The sequence below is a fragment of the Neodiprion lecontei genome, chromosome 2 (assembly GCF_021901455.1).
Source record: "Neodiprion lecontei isolate iyNeoLeco1 chromosome 2, iyNeoLeco1.1, whole genome shotgun sequence".
In the NCBI taxonomy this organism is placed as follows: Eukaryota; Metazoa; Arthropoda; class Insecta; order Hymenoptera; family Diprionidae; genus Neodiprion; species Neodiprion lecontei.
This window is the reverse complement of record NC_060261.1, coordinates 35,947,676-35,970,269: the sequence shown is the minus strand read 5'-3', so window position 1 is coordinate 35,970,269 and position 22,594 is coordinate 35,947,676. Positions and strand designations below refer to the sequence as shown.

Below are 22,594 nucleotides of genomic sequence, written 5' to 3'. Positions count from 1 at the left end.
AAAAAAAAAGAAGGTTAACCCCTTTGTATTTTTGGCGAAAATTTTCGCGATTCTGAAAAGTGCTGGAATCAATTCTTCCAGGCACTATTCCAACGTAATTTTGCGAGAAAAATCGATTGGGCACAGACTCAATACGCTGCGATCAACGCATCGAAAGTTACGACCAAAAAACGAAAACCTGAATTTTCGACATTTTTCAGCAGGTGCTTTTTCCTTCGTCATTTCCTTGCTGTCGATCCCACGCTCTTTTCGCTGCGTTTTCTGAGTTCCTTGGGGTCCAATTGGTCGGGCAAGCGTCATAGGAATCAATTCTGAGACGAAAAATTTTTTGGTAAAAAAAAAAGGAAGGCTAACCCCTTTGTATTTTTGGCGAAAATTTTCGCGATTTTGAAAAGTGCTGGAATCAATTCTTTCAGGCACTATTCCAACGTAATTCTGCGAGAAAAATCGATTGTGCGCAGTCCCAATACGCTGCGATCAACGCATCGAAAGTTACAGCCAAAAAACGAGAACCTGAATTTTCGACATTTTTCAGCAGGTGCTTTTTCGCTCGCCATTTCTCTCCTGTTGGTCCTACGCGCTTTTCGCTGCGTTTTCTGAGTTCCTTGGGGTCCAATTGGTCGGGCAAGCGTCATAGGAATCAATTCTGAGACGAAAACTTTTTTGGTAAAAAAAAAAGGAAGGTTAACCCCTTTGTATTTTTGGCGAAAATTTTCGCGATTCTGAAAAGTGCTGGAATCAATTCTTTCAGGCACTATTCCAACGTAATTCCGCGAGAGAAATCGATTGGGCGCAGTCCCAATACGCTGCGATCAACGCATCGAAAGTTACAGCCAAAAAACGAAAACCTGAATTTTCGACATTTTTCAGCAGGTGCTTTTTCGCTCGCCATTTCTCTCCTGTTGGTCCTACGCGCTTTTCGCTGCGTTTTCTGAGTTCCTTGCGGTCCAATTGATCGGGCAAGCGACATAGGAATCAATTCTAAGACGAAAAATTTTTTGGTGAAAAAAAAAGGAAGGTTAACCCCTTTGTATTTTTGGCGAAAATTTTCGCGATTTTGAAAAGTGCTGGAATCAATTCTTCCAGGCACTATTCCAACGTAATTTTGCGAGAAAAATCGATTGGGCACAGACTCAATACGCTGCGATCAACGCATCGAAAGTTCCGACCAAAAAACGAAAACCTGAATTTTCGACATTTTTCAGCAGGTGCTTTTTCCTTCGTCATTTCCTTGCTGTCGATCCCACGCTCTTTTCGCTGCGTTTTCTGAGTTCCTTGGGGTCCAATTGGTCGGGCAAGCGTCAAAGGAATCAATTCTAAGACGAAAAATTTTTTGGTAAAAAAAAAAGGAAGGTTAACCCCTTTGTATTTTTGGCGAAAATTTTCGCGATTTTGAAAAGTGCTGGAATCAATTCTTTCAGGCACTATTCCAACGTAATTCTGCGAGAGAAATCGATTGGGCGCAGTCCCAATACGCTGCGATCAACGCATCGAAAGTTACAGCCAAAAAACGAAAACCTGAATTTTCGACATTTTTCAGCAGGTGCTTTTTCGCTCGCCATTTCTCTCCTGTTGGTCCTACGCGCTTTTCGCTGCGTTTTCTGAGTTCCTTGGGGTCCAATTGGTCGGGCAAGCGTCATAGGAATCAATTCTGAGACGAAAACTTTTTTGGTAAAAAAAAAAGGAAGGTTAACCCCTTTGTATTTTTGGCGAAAATTTTCGCGATTCTGAAAAGTGCTGGAATCAATTCTTCCAGGCACTATTCCAACGTAATTTTGCGAGAAAAATCGATTGGGCACAGACTCAATACGCTGCGATCAACGCATCGAAAGTTACGACCAAAAAACGAAAACCTGAATTTTCGACATTTTTCAGCAGGTGCTTTTTCCTTCGTCATTTCCTTGCTGTCGATCCCACGCTCTTTTCGCTGCGTTTTCTGAGTTCCTTGGGGTCCAATTGGTCGGGCAAGCGTCATAGGAATCAATTCTGAGACGAAAAATTTTTTGGTAAAAAAAAAAGGAAGGCTAACCCCTTTGTATTTTTGGCGAAAATTTTCGCGATTTTGAAAAGTGCTGGAATCAATTCTTTCAGGCACTATTCCAACGTAATTCTGCGAGAGAAATCGATTGGGCGCAGTCCCAATACGCTGCGATCAACGCATCGAAAGTTACAGCCAAAAAACGAAAACCTGAATTTTCGACATTTTTCAGCAGGTGCTTTTTCGCTCGCCATTTTTCTCCTGTTGGTCCTACGCGCTTTTCGCTGCGTTTTCTGAGTTCCTTGGGGTCCAATTGGTTGGGCAAGCGACATAGGAATCAATTCTGAGACGAAAAATTTTTTGGTGAAAAAAAAAGGAAGGTTAACCCCTTTGTATTTTTGGCGAAAATTTTCGCGATTTTGAAAAGTGCTGGAATCAATTCTTTCAGGCACTATTCCATAGTGATTTCGCGAGAAAAATCGATTGGGCGCAGACTTAATACGCTGCGATCAACGCATCAAAAGTTACAGCAGAAAACAAGAACCTGGGTTTTCGACATTTTTCAGCAGGTGCTTTTTCCTTCGTCATTTCCTTGCTGTCGATCCCACGCTCTTTTCGCTGCGTTTTCTGAGTTCCTTGGGGTCCAATTGGTCGGGCAAGCGTCATAGGAATCAATTCTAAGACGAAAAATTTTTTGGTAAAAAAAAAAGGAAGGTTAACCCCTTTGTATTTTTGGCGAAAATTTTCGCGATTTTGAAAAGTGCTGGAATCAATTCTTTCAGGCACTATTCCAACGTAATTCTGCGAGAGAAATCGATTGGGCGCAGTCCCAATACGCTGCGATCAACGCATCGAAAGTTACAGCCAAAAAACGAAAACCTGAATTTTCGACATTTTTCAGCAGGTGCTTTTTCGCTCGCCATTTCTCTCCTGTTGGTCCTACGCGCTTTTCGCTGCGTTTTCTGAGTTCCTTGGGGTCCAATTGGTCGGGCAAGCGTCATAGGAATCAATTCTGAGACGAAAACTTTTTTGGTAAAAAAAAAAGGAAGGTTAACCCCTTTGTATTTTTGGCGAAAATTTTCGCGATTTTGAAAAGTGCTGGAATCAATTCTTTCAGGCACTATTCCAACGTAATTCTGCGAGAGAAATCGATTGGGCGCAGTCCCAATACGCTGCGATCAACGCATCGAAAGTTACAGCCAAAAAACGAAAACCTGAATTTTCGACATTTTTCAGCAGGTGCTTTTTCGCTCGCCATTTCTCTCCTGTTGGTCCTACGCGCTTTTCGCTGCGTTTTCTGAGTTCCTTGGGGTCCAATTGGTCGGGCAAGCGACATAGGAATCAATTCTGAGACGAAAAATTTTTTGGTAAAAAAAAAAGGAAGGTTAACCCCTTTGTATTTTTGGCGAAAATTTTCGCGATTTTGAAAAGTGCTGGAATCAATTCTTTCAGGCACTATTCCAACGTAATTCTGCGAGAAAAATCGATTGTGCGCAGTCCCAATACGCTGCGATCAACGCATCGAAAGTTACAGCCAAAAAACGAAAACCTGAATTTTCGACATTTTTCAGCAGGTGCTTTTTCCTTCGTCATTTCCTTGCTGTCGATCCCACGCTCTTTTCGCTGCGTTTTCTGAGTTCCTTGGGGTCCAATTGGTCGGGCAAGCGTCATAGGAATCAATTCTAAGACGAAAAATTTTTTGGTAAAAAAAAAAGGAAGGTTAACCCCTTTGTATTTTTGGCGAAAATTTTCGCGATTTTGAAAAGTGCTGGAATCAATTCTTTCAGGCACTATTCCAACGTAATTCTGCGAGAGAAATCGATTGGGCGCAGTCCCAATACGCTGCGATCAACGCATCGAAAGTTACAGCCAAAAAACGAAAATCTGAATTTTCGACATTTTTCGGCAGGTGCTTTTTCGCTCGCCATTTCTCTCCTGTTGGTCCTACGCGCTTTTCGCTGCGTTTTCTGAGTTCCTTGGGGTCCAATTGGTCGGGCAAGCGTCATAGGAATCAATTCTGAGACGAAAACTTTTTTGGTAAAAAAAAAAGGAAGGTTAACCCCTTTGTATTTTTGGCGAAAATTTTCGCGATTCTGAAAAGTGCTGGAATCAATTCTTTCAGGCACTATTCCAACGTAATTCCGCGAGAGAAATCGATTGGGCGCAGTCCCAATACGCTGCGATCAACGCATCGAAAGTTACAGCCAAAAAACGAAAACCTGAATTTTCGACATTTTTCAGCAGGTGCTTTTTCGCTCGCCATTTCTCTCCTGTTGGTCCTACGCGCTTTTCGCTGCGTTTTCTGAGTTCCTTGGGGTCCAATTGGTCGGGCAAGCGTCATAGGAATCAATTCTGAGACGAAAACTTTTTTGGTAAAAAAAAAAGGAAGGTTAACCCCTTTGTATTTTTGGCGAAAATTTTCGCGATTCTGAAAAGTGCTGGAATCAATTCTTTCAGGCACTATTCCAACGTAATTCCGCGAGAGAAATCGATTGGGCGCAGTCCCAATACGCTGCGATCAACGCATCGAAAGTTACAGCCAAAAAACGAAAACCTGAATTTTCGACATTTTTCAGCAGGTGCTTTTTCGCTCGCCATTTCTCTCCTGTTGGTCCTACGCGCTTTTCGCTGCGTTTTCTGAGTTCCTTGCGGTCCAATTGATCGGGCAAGCGACATAGGAATCAATTCTAAGACGAAAAATTTTTTGGTGAAAAAAAAAGGAAGGTTAACCCCTTTGTATTTTTGGCGAAAATTTTCGCGATTTTGAAAAGTGCTGGAATCAATTCTTCCAGGCACTATTCCAACGTAATTTTGCGAGAAAAATCGATTGGGCACAGACTCAATACGCTGCGATCAACGCATCGAAAGTTCCGACCAAAAAACGAAAACCTGAATTTTCGACATTTTTCAGCAGGTGCTTTTTCCTTCGTCATTTCCTTGCTGTCGATCCCACGCTCTTTTCGCTGCGTTTTCTGAGTTCCTTGGGGTCCAATTGGTCGGGCAAGCGTCATAGGAATCAATTCTAAGACGAAAAATTTTTTGGTAAAAAAAAAAGGAAGGTTAACCCCTTTGTATTTTTGGCGAAAATTTTCGCGATTTTGAAAAGTGCTGGAATCAATTCTTTCAGGCACTATTCCAACGTAATTCTGCGAGAGAAATCGATTGGGCGCAGTCCCAATACGCTGCGATCAACGCATCGAAAGTTACAGCCAAAAAACGAAAACCTGAATTTTCGACATTTTTCAGCAGGTGCTTTTTCGCTCGCCATTTCTCTCCTGTTGGTCCTACGCGCTTTTCGCTGCGTTTTCTGAGTTCCTTGGGGTCCAATTGGTCGGGCAAGCGTCATAGGAATCAATTCTGAGACGAAAACTTTTTTGGTAAAAAAAAAAGGAAGGTTAACCCCTTTGTATTTTTGGCGAAAATTTTCGCGATTCTGAAAAGTGCTGGAATCAATTCTTCCAGGCACTATTCCAACGTAATTTTGCGAGAAAAATCGATTGGGCACAGACTCAATACGCTGCGATCAACGCATCGAAAGTTACGACCAAAAAACGAAAACCTGAATTTTCGACATTTTTCAGCAGGTGCTTTTTCCTTCGTCATTTCCTTGCTGTCGATCCCACGCTCTTTTCGCTGCGTTTTCTGAGTTCCTTGGGGTCCAATTGGTCGGGCAAGCGTCATAGGAATCAATTCTGAGACGAAAAATTTTTTGGTAAAAAAAAAAGGAAGGCTAACCCCTTTGTATTTTTGGCGAAAATTTTCGCGATTTTGAAAAGTGCTGGAATCAATTCTTTCAGGCACTATTCCAACGTAATTCTGCGAGAAAAATCGATTGTGCGCAGTCCCAATACGCTGCGATCAACGCATCGAAAGTTACAGCCAAAAAACGAAAACCTGAATTTTCGACATTTTTCAGCAGGTGCTTTTTCGCTCGCCATTTCTCTCCTGTTGGTCTTACGCGCTTTTCGCTGCGTTTTCTGAGTTCCTTGGGGTCCAATTGGTCGGGCAAGCGTCATAGGAATCAATTCTGAGACGAAAACTTTTTTGGTAAAAAAAAAAGGAAGGTTAACCCCTTTGTATTTTTGGCGAAAATTTTCGCGATTTTGAAAAGTGCTGGAATCAATTCTTTCAGGCACTATTCCAACGTAATTCTGCGAGAGAAATCGATTGGGCGCAGTCCCAATACGCTGCGATCAACGCATCGAAAGTTACAGCCAAAAAACGAAAACCTGAATTTTCGACATTTTTCAGCAGGTGCTTTTTCGCTCGCCATTTTTCTCCTGTTGGTCCTACGCGCTTTTCGCTGCGTTTTCTGAGTTCCTTGGGGTCCAATTGGTCGGGCAAGCGACATAGGAATCAATTCTGAGACGAAAAATTTTTTGGTGAAAAAAAAAGGAAGGTTAACCCCTTTGTATTTTTGGCGAAAATTTTCGCGATTTTGAAAAGTGCTGGAATCAATTCTTTCAGGCACTATTCCATAGTGATTTCGCGAGAAAAATCGATTGGGCGCAGACTTAATACGCTGCGATCAACGCATCAAAAGTTACAGCAGAAAACAAGAACCTGGGTTTTCGACATTTTTCAGCAGGTGCTTTTTCCTTCGTCATTTCCTTGCTGTCGATCCCACGCTCTTTTCGCTGCGTTTTCTGAGTTCCTTGGGGTCCAATTGGTCGGGCAAGCGTCATAGGAATCAATTCTAAGACGAAAAATTTTTTGGTAAAAAAAAAAGGAAGGTTAACCCCTTTGTATTTTTGGCGAAAATTTTCGCGATTTTGAAAAGTGCTGGAATCAATTCTTTCAGGCACTATTCCAACGTAATTCTGCGAGAGAAATCGATTGGGCGCAGTCCCAATACGCTGCGATCAACGCATCGAAAGTTACAGCCAAAAAACGAAAACCTGAATTTTCGACATTTTTCAGCAGGTGCTTTTTCGCTCGCCATTTCTCTCCTGTTGGTCCTACGCGCTTTTCGCTGCGTTTTCTGAGTTCCTTGGGGTCCAATTGGTCGGGCAAGCGTCATAGGAATCAATTCTGAGACGAAAACTTTTTTGGTAAAAAAAAAAGGAAGGTTAACCCCTTTGTATTTTTGGCGAAAATTTTCGCGATTTTGAAAAGTGCTGGAATCAATTCTTTCAGGCACTATTCCAACGTAATTCTGCGAGAAAAATCGATTGTGCGCAGTCCCAATACGCTGCGATCAACGCATCGAAAGTTACAGCCAAAAAACGAAAACCTGAATTTTCGACATTTTTCAGCAGGTGCTTTTTCGCTCGCCATTTCTCTCCTGTTGGTCTTACGCGCTTTTCGCTGCGTTTTCTGAGTTCCTTGGGGTCCAATTGGTCGGGCAAGCGTCATAGGAATCAATTCTGAGACGAAAACTTTTTTGGTAAAAAAAAAAGGAAGGTTAACCCCTTTGTATTTTTGGCGAAAATTTTCGCGATTTTGAAAAGTGCTGGAATCAATTCTTTCAGGCACTATTCCAACGTAATTCTGCGAGAGAAATCGATTGGGCGCAGTCCCAATACGCTGCGATCAACGCATCGAAAGTTACAGCCAAAAAACGAAAACCTGAATTTTCGACATTTTTCAGCAGGTGCTTTTTCGCTCGCCATTTCTCTCCTGTTGGTCCTACGCGCTTTTCGCTGCGTTTTCTGAGTTCCTTGGGGTCCAATTGGTCGGGCAAGCGACATAGGAATCAATTCTGAGACGAAAAATTTTTTGGTAAAAAAAAAAGGAAGGTTAACCCCTTTGTATTTTTGGCGAAAATTTTCGCGATTTTGAAAAGTGCTGGAATCAATTCTTTCAGGCACTATTCCAACGTAATTCTGCGAGAAAAATCGATTGTGCGCAGTCCCAATACGCTGCGATCAACGCATCGAAAGTTACAGCCAAAAAACGAAAACCTGAATTTTCGACATTTTTCAGCAGGTGCTTTTTCCTTCGTCATTTCCTTGCTGTCGATCCCACGCTCTTTTCGCTGCGTTTTCTGAGTTCCTTGGGGTCCAATTGGTCGGGCAAGCGTCATAGGAATCAATTCTAAGACGAAAAATTTTTTGGTAAAAAAAAAAGGAAGGTTAACCCCTTTGTATTTTTGGCGAAAATTTTCGCGATTTTGAAAAGTGCTGGAATCAATTCTTTCAGGCACTATTCCAACGTAATTCTGCGAGAGAAATCGATTGGGCGCAGTCCCAATACGCTGCGATCAACGCATCGAAAGTTACAGCCAAAAAACGAAAACCTGAATTTTCGACATTTTTCAGCAGGTGCTTTTTCGCTCGCCATTTCTCTCCTGTTGGTCCTACGCGCTTTTCGCTGCGTTTTCTGAGTTCCTTGCGGTCCAATTGATCGGGCAAGCGACATAGGAATCAATTCTAAGACGAAAAATTTTTTGGTGAAAAAAAAAGGAAGGTTAACCCCTTTGTATTTTTGGCGAAAATTTTCGCGATTTTGAAAAGTGCTGGAATCAATTCTTCCAGGCACTATTCCAACGTAATTTTGCGAGAAAAATCGATTGGGCACAGACTCAATACGCTGCGATCAACGCATCGAAAGTTCCGACCAAAAAACGAAAACCTGAATTTTCGACATTTTTCAGCAGGTGCTTTTTCCTTCGTCATTTCCTTGCTGTCGATCCCACGCTCTTTTCGCTGCGTTTTCTGAGTTCCTTGGGGTCCAATTGGTCGGGCAAGCGTCATAGGAATCAATTCTAAGACGAAAAATTTTTTGGTAAAAAAAAAAGGAAGGTTAACCCCTTTGTATTTTTGGCGAAAATTTTCGCGATTTTGAAAAGTGCTGGAATCAATTCTTTCAGGCACTATTCCAACGTAATTCTGCGAGAGAAATCGATTGGGCGCAGTCCCAATACGCTGCGATCAACGCATCGAAAGTTACAGCCAAAAAACGAAAACCTGAATTTTCGACATTTTTCAGCAGGTGCTTTTTCGCTCGCCATTTCTCTCCTGTTGGTCCTACGCGCTTTTCGCTGCGTTTTCTGAGTTCCTTGGGGTCCAATTGGTCGGGCAAGCGTCATAGGAATCAATTCTGAGACGAAAACTTTTTTGGTAAAAAAAAAAGGAAGGTTAACCCCTTTGTATTTTTGGCGAAAATTTTCGCGATTCTGAAAAGTGCTGGAATCAATTCTTCCAGGCACTATTCCAACGTAATTTTGCGAGAAAAATCGATTGGGCACAGACTCAATACGCTGCGATCAACGCATCGAAAGTTACGACCAAAAAACGAAAACCTGAATTTTCGACATTTTTCAGCAGGTGCTTTTTCCTTCGTCATTTCCTTGCTGTCGATCCCACGCTCTTTTCGCTGCGTTTTCTGAGTTCCTTGGGGTCCAATTGGTCGGGCAAGCGTCATAGGAATCAATTCTGAGACGAAAAATTTTTTGGTAAAAAAAAAAGGAAGGCTAACCCCTTTGTATTTTTGGCGAAAATTTTCGCGATTTTGAAAAGTGCTGGAATCAATTCTTTCAGGCACTATTCCAACGTAATTCTGCGAGAGAAATCGATTGGGCGCAGTCCCAATACGCTGCGATCAACGCATCGAAAGTTACAGCCAAAAAACGAAAACCTGAATTTTCGACATTTTTCAGCAGGTGCTTTTTCGCTCGCCATTTTTCTCCTGTTGGTCCTACGCGCTTTTCGCTGCGTTTTCTGAGTTCCTTGGGGTCCAATTGGTCGGGCAAGCGACATAGGAATCAATTCTGAGACGAAAAATTTTTTGGTGAAAAAAAAAGGAAGGTTAACCCCTTTGTATTTTTGGCGAAAATTTTCGCGATTTTGAAAAGTGCTGGAATCAATTCTTTCAGGCACTATTCCATAGTGATTTCGCGAGAAAAATCGATTGGGCGCAGACTTAATACGCTGCGATCAACGCATCAAAAGTTACAGCAGAAAACAAGAACCTGGGTTTTCGACATTTTTCAGCAGGTGCTTTTTCCTTCGTCATTTCCTTGCTGTCGATCCCACGCTCTTTTCGCTGCGTTTTCTGAGTTCCTTGGGGTCCAATTGGTCGGGCAAGCGTCATAGGAATCAATTCTAAGACGAAAAATTTTTTGGTAAAAAAAAAAGGAAGGTTAACCCCTTTGTATTTTTGGCGAAAATTTTCGCGATTTTGAAAAGTGCTGGAATCAATTCTTTCAGGCACTATTCCAACGTAATTCTGCGAGAGAAATCGATTGGGCGCAGTCCCAATACGCTGCGATCAACGCATCGAAAGTTACAGCCAAAAAACGAAAACCTGAATTTTCGACATTTTTCAGCAGGTGCTTTTTCGCTCGCCATTTCTCTCCTGTTGGTCCTACGCGCTTTTCGCTGCGTTTTCTGAGTTCCTTGGGGTCCAATTGGTCGGGCAAGCGTCATAGGAATCAATTCTGAGACGAAAACTTTTTTGGTAAAAAAAAAAGGAAGGTTAACCCCTTTGTATTTTTGGCGAAAATTTTCGCGATTCTGAAAAGTGCTGGAATCAATTCTTTCAGGCACTATTCCAACGTAATTCTGCGAGAGAAATCGATTGGGCGCAGTCCCATTACGCTGCGATCAACGCATCGAAAGTTACAGCCAAAAAACGAAAACCTGAATTTTCGACATTTTTCAGCAGGTGCTTTTTCGCTCGCCATTTCTCTCCTGTTGGTCCTACGCGCTTTTCGCTGCGTTTTCTGAGTTCCTTGGGGTCCAATTGGTCGGGCAAGCGTCATAGGAATCAATTCTGAGACGAAAACTTTTTTGGTAAAAAAAAAAGGAAGGTTAACCCCTTTGTATTTTTGGCGAAAATTCTCGCGATTCTGAAAAGTGCTGGAATCAATTCTTCCAGGCACTATTCCAACGTAATTTTGCGAGAAAAATCGATTGGGCACAGACTCAATACGCTGCGATCAACGCATCGAAAGTTACGACCAAAAAACGAAAACCTGAATTTTCGACATTTTTCAGCAGGTGCTTTTTCCTTCGTCATTTCCTTGCTGTCGATCCCACGCTCTTTTCGCTGCGTTTTCTGAGTTCCTTGGGGTCCAATTGGTCGGGCAAGCGTCATAGGAATCAATTCTGAGACGAAAAATTTTTTGGTAAAAAAAAAAGGAAGGCTAACCCCTTTGTATTTTTGGCGAAAATTTTCGCGATTTTGAAAAGTGCTGGAATCAATTCTTTCAGGCACTATTCCAACGTAATTCTGCAAGAAAAATCGATTGTGCGCAGTCCCAATACGCTGCGATCAACGCATCGAAAGTTACAGCCAAAAAACGAAAACCTGAATTTTCGACATTTTTCAGCAGGTGCTTTTTCGCTCGCCATTTCTCTCCTGTTGGTCCTACGCGCTTTTTGCTGCGTTTTCTGAGTTCCTTGGGGTCCAATTGGTCGGGCAAGCGTCATAGGAATCAATTCTGAGACGAAAACTTTTTTGGTAAAAAAAAAAGGAAGGTTAACCCCTTTGTATTTTTGGCGAAAATTTTCGCGATTCTGAAAAGTGCTGGAATCAATTCTTTCAGGCACTATTCCAACGTAATTCCGCGAGAGAAATCGATTGGGCGCAGTCCCAATACGCTGCGATCAACGCATCGAAAGTTACAGCCAAAAAACGAAAACCTGAATTTTCGACATTTTTCAGCAGGTGCTTTTTCGCTCGCCATTTCTCTCCTGTTGGTCCTACGCGCTTTTCGCTGCGTTTTCTGAGTTCCTTGCGGTCCAATTGATCGGGCAAGCGACATAGGAATCAATTCTAAGACGAAAAATTTTTTGGTAAAAAAAAAAGGAAGGTTAACCCCTTTGTATTTTTGGCGAAAATTTTCGCGATTTTGAAAAGTGCTGGAATCAATTCTTCCAGGCACTATTCCAACGTAATTTTGCGAGAAAAATCGATTGGGCACAGACTCAATACGCTGCGATCAACGCATCGAAAGTTACGACCAAAAAACGAAAACCTGAATTTTCGACATTTTTCAGCAGGTGCTTTTTCCTTCGTCATTTCCTTGCTGTCGATCCCACGCTCTTTTCGCTGCGTTTTCTGAGTTCCTTGGGGTCCAATTGGTCGGGCAAGCGTCATAGGAATCAATTCTAAGACGAAAAATTTTTTGGTAAAAAAAAAAGGAAGGTTAACCCCTTTGTATTTTTGGCGAAAATTTTCGCGATTTTGAAAAGTGCTGGAATCAATTCTTTCAGGCACTATTCCAACGTAATTCTGCGAGAAAAATCGATTGTGCGCAGTCCCAATACGCTGCGATCAACGCATCGAAAGTTACAGCCAAAAAACGAAAACCTGAATTTTCGACATTTTTCAGCAGGTGCTTTTTCGCTCGCCATTTCTCTCCTGTTGGTCTTACGCGCTTTTCGCTGCGTTTTCTGAGTTCCTTGGGGTCCAATTGGTCGGGCAAGCGTCATAGGAATCAATTCTGAGACGAAAACTTTTTTGGTAAAAAAAAAAGGAAGGTTAACCCCTTTGTATTTTTGGCGAAAATTTTCGCGATTCTGAAAAGTGCTGGAATCATTTCTTTCAGGCACTATTCCAACGTAATTTCGCGAGAGAAATCGATTGGGCGCAGTCCCAATACGCTGCGATCAACGCATCGAAAGTTACAGCCAAAAAACGAAAACCTGAATTTTCGACATTTTTCAGCAGGTGCTTTTTCGCTCGCCATTTCTCTCCTGTTGGTCCTACGCGCTTTTCGCTGCGTTTTCTGAGTTCCTTGGGGTCCAATTGGTCGGGCACGCGTCATAGGAATCAATTCTAAGACGAAAAATTTTTTGGTAAAAAAAAAAGGAAGGTTAACCCCTTTGTATTTTTGGCGAAAATTTTCGCGATTTTGAAAAGTGCTGGAATCAATTCTTCCAGGCACTATTCCAACGTAATTTTGCGAGAAAAATCGATTGGGCACAGACTCAATACGCTGCGATCAACGCATCGAAAGTTACGACCAAAAAACGAAAACCTGAATGTTCGACATTTTTCAGCAGGTGCTTTTTCCTTCGTCATTTCCTTGCTGTCGATCCCACGCTCTTTTCGCTGCGTTTTCTGAGTTCCTTGGGGTCCAATTGGTCGGGCAAGCGTCATAGGAATCAATTCTAAGACGAAAAATTTTTTGGTAAAAAAAAAAGGAAGGTTAACCCCTTTGTATTTTTGGCGAAAATTTTCGCGATTTTGAAAAGTGCTGGAATCAATTCTTTCAGGCACTATTCCAACGTAATTCTGCGAGAAAAATCGATTGTGCGCAGTCCCAATACGCTGCGATCAACGCATCGAAAGTTACAGCCAAAAAACGAAAACCTGAATTTTCGACATTTTTCAGCAGGTGCTTTTTCGCTCGCCATTTCTCTCCTGTTGGTCTTACGCGCTTTTCGCTGCGTTTTCTGAGTTCCTTGGGGTCCAATTGGTCGGGCAAGCGTCATAGGAATCAATTCTGAGACGAAAACTTTTTTGGTAAAAAAAAAAGGAAGGTTAACCCCTTTGTATTTTTGGCGAAAATTTTCGCGATTTTGAAAAGTGCTGGAATCAATTCTTTCAGGCACTATTCCAACGTAATTCTGCGAGAGAAATCGATTGGGCGCAGTCCCAATACGCTGCGATCAACGCATCGAAAGTTACAGCCAAAAAACGAAAACCTGAATTTTCGACATTTTTCAGCAGGTGCTTTTTCGCTCGCCATTTCTCTCCTGTTGGTCCTACGCGCTTTTCGCTGCGTTTTCTGAGTTCCTTGGGGTCCAATTGGTCGGGCAAGCGACATAGGAATCAATTCTGAGACGAAAAATTTTTTGGTGAAAAAAAAAGGAAGGTTAACCCCTTTGTATTTTTGGCGAAAATTTTCGCGATTTTGAAAAGTGCTGGAATCAATTCTTTCAGGCACTATTCCATAGTGATTTCGCGAGAAAAATCGATTGGGCGCAGACTTAATACGCTGCGATCAACGCATCAAAAGTTACAGCAGAAAACAAGAACCTGGGTTTTCGACATTTTTCAGCAGGTGCTTTTTCCTTCGTCATTTCCTTGCTGTCGATCCCACGCTCTTTTCGCTGCGTTTTCTGAGTTCCTTGGGGTCCAATTGGTCGGGCAAGCGTCATAGGAATCAATTCTAAGACGAAAAATTTTTTGGTAAAAAAAAAAGGAAGGTTAACCCCTTTGTATTTTTGGCGAAAATTTTCGCGATTTTGAAAAGTGCTGGAATCAATTCTTTCAGGCACTATTCCAACGTATCTCTGCGAGAGAAATCGATTGGGCGCAGTCCCAATACGCTGCGATCAACGCATCGAAAGTTACAGCCAAAAAACGAAAACCTGAATTTTCGACATTTTTCAGCAGGTGCTTTTTCGCTCGCCATTTCTCTCCTGTTGGTCCTACGCGCTTTTCGCTGCGTTTTCTGAGTTCCTTGGGGTCCAATTGGTCGGGCAAGCGTCATAGGAATCAATTCTGAGACGAAAACTTTTTTGGTAAAAAAAAAAGGAAGGTTAACCCCCATGCATTTTTTGCGAAAATTTTCGTATTCTGAAAAGTGTTGGAATGAATCCTTTCATGCGCTCTTTCGACGTAATTTCGCGAGAGAAATCGATTGGGTGCAGTCCCAATACGCTGCGATTAACGCATCAAAAGTTACAGCGGAAAACGAGAACCTGTGTTACGTCGGGGTGAGAGTGTACTGAATGGTGATAGTTAATGAATAATGGAGTAATCCTAGATGCTCCCACGTAACGACAATGAATAAAATTAAAACTTAGAAAGACCTACCTTTCGATAAGCCGGTAATGTGGGTACGTTGTTGCCTAGTCCTATACAGGTCTGCGAGAGTTGTTTAAATGGTTGAGGCTGATTCATAATAATGAAAATGGGAAAAGGACCTTGTTCAAAATAAATGATTGGAAGTGATGTAACTGGTAAAAGTTCAAGTTTATTTTGTAACAATGAATGACGATGATGACTTAGATATAGAAAGTAACAATTTATAAAGTGTTTGAGTTTATACAACAGTGCACGCTGACGGACAAATTTAAATTCAAATGCAGAGAAGCTGCAGAATCACTATATTTGACCGTTTGCGTGTTTGAGCAAATCGTGTGTTATTCTATTCTAAACGATACTTATAACTAGCTGGTCGTGATTATTTGATATTGTATCCCTCTTTTTAGATTATCCTCCTACTCCTATTTCTACTCCTACTTCTGATCTCACTCCCGATCCTAATTCTACTCCTACATCTACTCCTACTGCTATTCCTACTCCTACTCCCGATCCTACTCCTTTTTCTACTCGTACTCCTACTCCTACTCCCACTCTGTTGAATATTATATAAGTGGTATATTTATAGTACACAAATCCTCGTCATCCTCGTCCTCCTTCTCCTCGGCCTCCATCTCGTCCACCTTGATCACCCGCAACTACCCCTAACCACCTCCGATCACATCCAACGACCACCACTAACCACGTCGGGTTGTAACTCAAATCCTAATAAATATTTTAAGTATTAGAACGCATGAAAAATATTCTGTAAGGATTAATATAATTTTGTTGTTGACAGATTTGACCAAAAAGATTATGAGAAAATTATAAAAAATCATAGAAATCTGAGTAGCCCATTGAGAGCTACTGAACGTAGGCTTGCGCAAAAAATGAATTAAAATAATTGCTCGTAAACGTGACAAGTTTGAAAAATTGTAGATAAAATGTAAAATAAAAATTGCCATTAAATATTATAGAAAATGTTATTCTCACCGTACACAAATCCTCGTCATCCTCGTCCTTCTTCTCCTCGGCCTCCACCTCGATCACCCGCAACCACCCCTAACCACCTCCGATCACCTCCAACGACGACCGCTAACCACCTCGAGTTATAACTCGAATCCTATTAAATATTTACAATAAAAATCAGAAAACATCAAAAATATTGTATAAGGATTAAGAATAATTTGTTTATTGTCACATTTCAGCAAGAAGTTTATGAGAAAATATGAAAAATTATTGACATTTCATTAGCGCATCGATAGCTACTGATTTTGGTCTTGCGCGAAAAATGAATTGAAATAATTTATTGTGAACATGACGAGTGTAAAAAATTTTTGATAAAATATAATTACAAGTGCCAATCAATAATATAAAATAATTTTACTCACCGTGCACAAATCCTTGTCCTCCTCGTCCACCTTGTTGTCCTCGTCGTCCTCGTCCTCCACCTCGTCCATCTTGATCACCCGCAACCGCCGCCAACCACCTCCAACGACCACCGCTAACCACTTCGGGTTATACCTTGAAAATTAATAAATATATTAAGTATTAGAACACATGAAAAATATTGTGTAAGGATTATTACAATTTTTTATTGACGGATTTGACCAAGAAGATTATGAGAAAGTTATAAAAGATTATATAAATTCTTTTAGTGCATTGATAGCTACCGAATCAGGGCTTGCGCGAAAATCCACCTCGTCCTCCTTGTTCTACATGTCTTTCTCCACCTCCTCGTCCTCCTCGTCCTCTTCTTGAAGTCGAGTTTCGCCGAGTAGTGGACCTGGAGCGCAGAAACCACGGAGTGCTTGTCCTGGAAGTCAAGTTTTATCAGGTAGAGGACCTGGAGCGTAGAAACTATGAAGCAATTGTCCCTGGAGTCAAGTTTCACCAGGTAGCGGACCTAGAGCGTAGAAACTACGGAGCCCTTGTTCAAAAGTCACCAGGTCAAGAATCATGACAGTCAGAACTAGAGAGCGCTTTTCCTGGATGTCAAGATATACCAGGTGGAGGACCTCGACAGCCAGAACTACGGAGCGCTCGTCCTGGAAATCGAATTTTACCAGGTAGCGGATCTGGAGCGCAGAAGCTATGGAACACTTGTCCTGGAAGTCGAGTTTCACCAGGTAGTGGTCCTGGAGCGTAGAAACTACGGAACGCTTGTCCTGGAACTCGAGTTTCAATAGGAGATCCATGGAGTCAGAGAACCCGGTACTCGAAATCTGCAGAGCGCGTTTCTCACACGTCCGCTCTACTGCGCCGTTATTTCCAAACTGAGGAATTCGGCTAGCTGAGTTTCGTGTACATAGATCGATGACGTCAGGAGAAAAAAAATGTTGGGTGATGTTACTTTCTGAACATTTCAACATTCAAACTCTGGTTTCGAACTTCAATACTATGCATGATGTATGATATACGATGTATGATATGACAAGATGTATAATGATTCTAATTTTCACATCACAGACATGAAATACGCACGTTATCTTACCTGCCGATTCAAGCGGCTAGGCCCTTGCATGGTCAGTCAGCCTTTGACGAAAGATATGTTTTTCAGTTAACGGGTCTGCTAAAACGTTGCCGTTCTGCGACAGTTGGGTGATAAAAATTTTTGCTCGTACCTTTCAAATGTGTGTTAAAATACACTCGAAGTTCTAAGAAACTTCGTTCTATCTCTCCCTATCAAAAAAAATCGCCGACAATCACCTTTTTAGGTCTTTAAATCAAGACACCGCGTTAAATACTGTCTCATATACGAAGCATCCATTTCATCTCGTTCAAAATTAGCGCATCCGTGATGTATTACAGTTACTCTGAATTTTTCTCCATACGAACACTTTTCGAAAAACAATTCTGCTTCTCTACCCAACGTAGATACTTCACTTACGACTAGCTAAAACAGCGTTTCGATTCTATGCCTACGAAAATTCAAGATCGAGAGAGTAAATAAAAAGTTGTTGCCATAATTATGATTATTAATGTTACAGGTGACATGGTCGAACAGGGGGATGATGAGGAAGAAGGTGGTCGGAGGTGTTCTGTGGTGGTTGGAGGTGTTCGGAAATGGTAGGAGGTGGTACGCAGTGGTAGGAGGTGTTTGGAGGTGTTTGGTGGTGGTTGGAAGTGATCGGCGGTTGACGCGGTTACGCTTCTTTCTTCTCACGGGGATGATCGATCTGATCGACCCACCTGGGCCCACTTGCCTGCCGAAAACTGGTGACAAAAATTTATCCAGGGGTATCCGTCTTTGTATGCTTCAGTCAACGTCCGACTCATCCGACAGCACCTCAGTCGGACATGCAGAGAGTCTGCTTGAGCAAAGTTTGGCCCCGGTCGAACTTACCAACCGTATTATGCACAGCATCCATCGATGCTGGATGGCTTACCGATCGTTGAGAGGAAACCATGCGTCCTAATCTCAAGTCCAGAAGACCGCCGGTCGATAAGACATCCAGAATGATACCATGGTTTGGGACAATTTTCTAAAGCTTGGACGAATCCGATGCAGAGGGCAACGGACTTCGGGAATATTTTTTTAAACCATCGTAACTAATCTGGATTCGTAGTTGCAAATACATTTTCTACGAATTTATACGGAGAAATCCAATTAGTCGTAGCATTTAAAATTTAATTAACAGCAACAAATTATACCTGTACGCATTTTGTATTCAGCCTGAGGTTTTACGACAGTCTGTATTTCTCTTACTATCGTAACGTGGAATGTATTTTCGTCGTAGAGCGGTAGGGGAAAAGGTGAAAAACCGAGAGGAATAATATGCAGGAAGATCGTAGGGAGGATTAACGTTCGGCATCCCGTCGCGATTAATAAGTCGTAAAATGAAAACGCCCATTGGTGACCTTTATTTACCATGTACATCCACGTTGAGTCTATATAGGAGGAGGGGGTTGATCTCTCGACGGAAAAGTATTTAGTACTCGGCTTGATTACAAACCATGCGAGAAGCTTCACCGTATGTATAATCATTATACGCCCGTGTGATACACGTAATATGATGTAAAAGTCCGAGAGGAATGAGACGGTAGTGGTGGACACAACAGCGGTGGGAGATATAGATGAAGATAACATCTTTCGTGAGCAACATACATAGTGTGCTAGCTGCAGGGGGTCTCCCTGACCACTGATCACTGACCGGTGACCACCGACTCGCCACAGTTCCGGTAGTTATTTCTACCTGCTTCTGCCACTGCGACTCACGAATTAAAAATACAGGACAGAGAGCCAACTTTGCCCTGTGCCTCGATATTTATTGAAATACTGCGTTATTTTCACATCCGATTTCAATCATTTTCAAATATCTTTACTTCTTCTTCGTGACTAGGATTTTTGGAAAAAATTGGCTTTAATTTCACTTTTCTCCCCATCCCTTTTTTTAAAAATTATCCCATATTCGCTAGTTTAACCGGTCAGCATAGCGAGCTGTTACATGGATAATTAATTAGTAACGTCTGAAATTCATTCATGAGAGAAAGGATTTTTATGGAACGCTGTTTGAAAACTTGGTTCCTTCCAGACTAATAATTTGTCAAAACACCACTTGACCCGACGCGCTGATCGCGAGAAAAGCAAACACTTTCTCCCAGTCAAGCCTTTATTTCTTATTAACAGTAGTATACAGTAAAGACATTTTTTTTTTTTCTTGTCATGTTTTTTCTATCGACAGTGAGAAAGCCGGAATTACTACTACTTTCTAACGAAAAAATAATGATAACAACAACAATCTTAATAATATTAAAAAGCACTTTCTATCAAGCTAAAAGCATAATATAGCCACACGAGGACGGATCGGTATCATTAGGAAAATTTATGAATTCCGATGAATCGGTTTTGCTCGTAACCGTCAAAGCTGTTGAATACCGGCGTTGAATGAAATTTAAAGAATTTAATTGAAATGTGAAAGCCAGGGAGCTGAGGAGGAACTAATCAAGCGAAGGCGTCTCAACTTTCCTGTGGTTTGCCATCTCGCCGATTGTCTTTCCTGTTCAAACAGGGGGAGAAAAAAGCTGTGGCCCATAAAGCTGCGGTGCGCTTCTGCCCGGTGCTTCTATGGTGCTACGTCCTGTGCAGAACTAATTCTGTTTTATAACAGAGCTCGAGTAGCACATTGGTACACTGCTGCCGCAGTGCCGCATATTACAATCTGCACGTGCTTACCCGAAGTGCAACTGCGGCATGTCTCGGCGTTCATGCTCTCTCTGTATCCGCTCGTTGCCTCCCCTTGGCTGCAATGCCGTTTAATAGCGTTACTTGTTGTTATTTCTATTAGGAGTTACTGTCCCGACTTTCCACCGGCTATCTCGACAGCGTCTAGACAGCCCGCGAACGACTAAATGGAAACACGGTACAGCCTCATGAAACACGCCAGTACCGAGATCCGACTTATCAAGAGAACAAGACTCACGTCGAGAGACTCGTCCGCCGATATCACCTTCTCGCGTCTGATTCAGAACTCGCGATTTCTCGTACCTTGGCCCTGAAACTTGTGTCGCGTTACTGAAATACAAATGGAATCAGACTTGAATATTTTCTCAAAATCAAAGTTGACGAAGAAAAAGTCTTTGGGGGGTGATTCCCACGTACGTTATTCTAGGAACAGGTATATGTTTCTGTACGTCATGGAAAAGGAGCGATTATCATCGAGAGTTAACGAACGATACATAAAGCCCAAGACAAAACTAATTAGCCGGAATTATCAAAGACAATATGGCAAATTGCGCTTACTCACCAAAGAACCGCCAGCGATCGTGCGGCCAGATAGACACTTGGAGCGTCGTCAGCACGACTCGGTTCATTAATTATACCGACTTATCGTCGTCGATTACAAGATTGCCTTAATTACAATTACACAATCAGTTGCACTCGATCGATATTACAGGAGCGCGGTGATGAGTCCGATGCACTAATCGAGCATTGCGCACCCCTTCGTCGCACTCGTGTGCAGAAAACGTGCGGTGGTGTCGGAGGAGGGTCCTCGGACGGAGTGCGTCACGTTCGTAAAACAGACCCGTATTGAATGAGCAAAATTAAAAGGCACGTACCGATCGATCAAATCGGTCAACAGTCAACCTCGATCTGCTCGAGGTAATAAAATGGCAGGTACCTAAACCGTGGAGTGAAGTGAGGCTGGAGAAAACACGCGGTGCACGGCACACGCATGGCGGGACCTGTCAGAGAGCGAGATTGGCAACGGCGGTGATTTTATTACGTAATTATTATTTATTGGCTGCAGGACACCTGCTGACTGATTGTACTTTCGGTCCACGCCCAGGCAATCCCGAGCGAAATGCTGGGTTCCAACAGGAAATACATACAGACGGAAGCACGCATGCGTGTACCTGCTCATTGTTCGCCGTGAAAAATTACCATTTTCATTTGCCATTAAGATATGGTTCGATTTTTTGCCAATGCGAGTCACGTTACGCAATAAGGAGTAAGAAACATCCCATCAGGAACAGGCTCACTTTTGGGCCGTACACCGAAGGCAACTTGCCTTACTTTTCTCATCGTGCTTTTTCCCCCCCGTTCCCTTATAGAGCACGGAGATAGGACTTTTTTAGGGCCGCACCATTTCGAGCGCGGACGGTGTATTTGCTCGTTTGTGATTCAGAACAAACGGACACACGCGATACTGAAATAACATCAGCAGCTGCATGGACGTGTAAGAAAAAAACTGAAATACAATCGTGGGGAATGGAGTTTGCTCGGTGTGACGTACTTAGCTCAGCGTTCGGATCGTTTATTTGGTCCAATACAATTAGAGCGGGACATGTGTTTTGACATGGAACAAGTACATGGAGAAATGAAGGAAAAAAAAGAAAAAAAAATATTCTACCTGCCTGCAATTTCCCATGGGGCTGGAAGGCAAAAAGCCCTTTCAACTATTGACCTCGAATTGTTGAACAAAGCTTTTCTGCGACTACTTGTCTTGATCCTTACTGCCATAGGTCGAAGTGCCAATGCCCACTCAGCTGCACTATCACATAACTCGGCATCTGTAATGAGATTATAGTTATACTGAATATAAATCAGCGGACTTCAGTTACGGTACCCACCATTTATATACACCTCCGTCAAAAATCAACCTGTCAGCTGCGTACAGTCTGCACAATCAGATAAAAGTCCGTGGCTAAGTAGGTGGCCGTAAAGGATACTGCACGAGCTGTTGTCCACTTTTTGTTCTCTCTTGTTCTTTCTCCTTCTTTTTTCCCCCGTCTGCGCGGTAAGCCAAATTTGCAAATTTGTCCAGAAGAGAAATCGCGGTCAAGGTATAATTTACAACAGCCTACGTATTGATTTACAAAGATCTGCAGTCGTTGGCAATAAATGGTTTTTTTCAATTCCTTTCAATTACCGCACGTGCACGAATCTCCGGCGAAATTATTTTCAGTCCCTTCTTCTCCGGTCCCTTCTCCCGTTTTTTCTCCTCTTTCACCTCTTTTTTTTTCTCTTGTACCGAGGACGAAAAAGGGTCAGTTTATTGCTAGCATAAGCTCGCAAGTGCAGTTCGTCCGAGAGTCTTTGTCTTAATACGCATTGTGTGCAAATGTCCATTAACCTCTTACGTATTATGTAATGACTTCATTCATACACATATAAGTCATTACACTTTGTAATTATAACAGTTACGCGCAGCGCGTGGTAGGTGTAACGGGGAGAAGCGGGAGACGACCTGGACGCTGCAAGACGACGCACTTAAATTATTATTCTATGACTAAGATTAATTTGGCGGTGTTCGCGACTGGTTCCCCGCAAGATGGACCAGAGGAAGAGAAAAATAAGAGACAAGAAGGATGGAGCGGCAAGAAAGCCGGGATCCAACCAAGGCTCCAGTCTTTGCGAGAAATGGCGCTGCAGCGGAGGCTGGAGAACCTGCATCGGGGGGACAGAATCAT

General features: G+C 42.4%; 2 long non-coding RNA genes across 4 annotated transcripts; both read right to left on the bottom strand.

Annotated features, from left to right (window-relative positions):
• Positions 1–14,859: 14,859 nt before the first annotated feature.
• Positions 14,860–16,841, bottom strand: LOC124292737. 2 transcript variants are annotated; one of them, XR_006902646.1, is made up of 4 exons: positions 16,354–16,841; positions 16,072–16,204; positions 15,674–15,803; positions 14,860–15,406 (listed from the first exon to the last, which is right to left on the bottom strand). It is a non-coding gene; the product is annotated as an uncharacterized LOC124292737 (long non-coding RNA). The 2 variants fall into 2 exon arrangements; XR_006902645.1 differs by lacking the exon at positions 16,354–16,841 and having other exon boundaries at positions 16,072–16,211.
• Positions 16,842–19,383: 2,542 nt separating this feature from the next.
• Positions 19,384–20,698, bottom strand: LOC124292810. 2 transcript variants are annotated; one of them, XR_006902735.1, is made up of 4 exons: positions 20,428–20,698; positions 20,104–20,195; positions 19,857–19,924; positions 19,384–19,761 (listed from the first exon to the last, which is right to left on the bottom strand). It is a non-coding gene; the product is annotated as an uncharacterized LOC124292810 (long non-coding RNA). The 2 variants fall into 2 exon arrangements; XR_006902734.1 differs by having other exon boundaries at positions 19,384–19,924.
• Between the last annotated feature and the right edge of the window lie 1,896 nt (positions 20,699–22,594).